Source organism: Tupaia chinensis, unplaced genomic scaffold, assembly GCF_000334495.1.
Source record: "Tupaia chinensis unplaced genomic scaffold, TupChi_1.0 Scaffold000198_1, whole genome shotgun sequence".
NCBI lineage: Eukaryota > Metazoa > Chordata > Mammalia > Scandentia > Tupaiidae > Tupaia > Tupaia belangeri.
The window spans coordinates 1,819,119-1,820,128 of record NW_006159673.1 but is presented as its reverse complement, the minus strand read 5'-3'; positions in this window follow the sequence as shown (position 1 = coordinate 1,820,128).

The following is a 1,010-nucleotide window of genomic DNA, read 5'->3' as shown; positions in this document are numbered from 1 at the left end:
TGTTAAGCGATGTTCCATGATTCTGTGCGGGATACTCATTTTTCTTTTTGGGGGGAGGGTTTTGCTTTAGGGCCGGTGTGCTCACCAGAGAAACAGAGGCAGAGAGGCAGAAAGCGAGAAACCACCCCGGGGCGGTGGCCAGACCACAATCCCTTCTCTATTCTCCTCTTGGAATCTTGGGCATGCACGCACATGCACCTGACATGAGTTTTAAGCAGGGGGTCCAGGACTCAAACCGCCGTCGACTCCGTGAGAGTCCAGCGATGTATCCATTATGCCATCTGCTGGTCCCACGTGGAGTCATTGTTCATAGCGGGAATATTTCTTTGCCCTGCAGCTGTGTCCTTTAGAACTCGTTGGATGGCTGCTGTGGGTTTTTTGTTTTGTTTTGGCTCTGGCTCTGGGTCTGGTTGGATTCAATACTGAGGTCTCTGTATAGCCTCAGGGTCACTGGTGGTGGCCGGTGTATTCAGGGTCTGGGTGAGGCTAGTATGTGCTGGCGTCCCACATGTGTGGGGTACATTTACCAGTGACAGCAGCTGCCTGTGGGGTGGTTTCTGGGGTTTTCAGTCCTTAGGGTGTGTGCTCACTGGAGAGAAAGACACAGCAGGAGGGAAAGTGAGAAATTCCCCCGGGGGAAGGCCACACCGCAATCCCTTCTCCATTCTCCTCCCAGATCTTGGGCACGCGTGCGTGCGGGTGCACGCACACACAAATAGGCGTGATTTTCAAGCCACCAGGTCCGAGACCCGAACTGTGGTCAGTCATGTGGGAGTCCAGCGATGTAATCGCTATGCCATCTGCTGGCCTCCACTGTGCCCACTGTTAGCGAGCGAGGAAAAGTAAGCTAGAGCTGAGTGTAAACAGAGGCTGACTGAAGGGAGTCAGGCCCTCCGAGCCCTCCGTGGGGGGCGGCCTTTACCACGCGGCCACCCCTCCTCCCTGGAGCAGCTCTCTGGACTGCCCGTCTGTTGGGGCATCTCCTCCGAGTCAGTCGGGGGGTGGGGCCT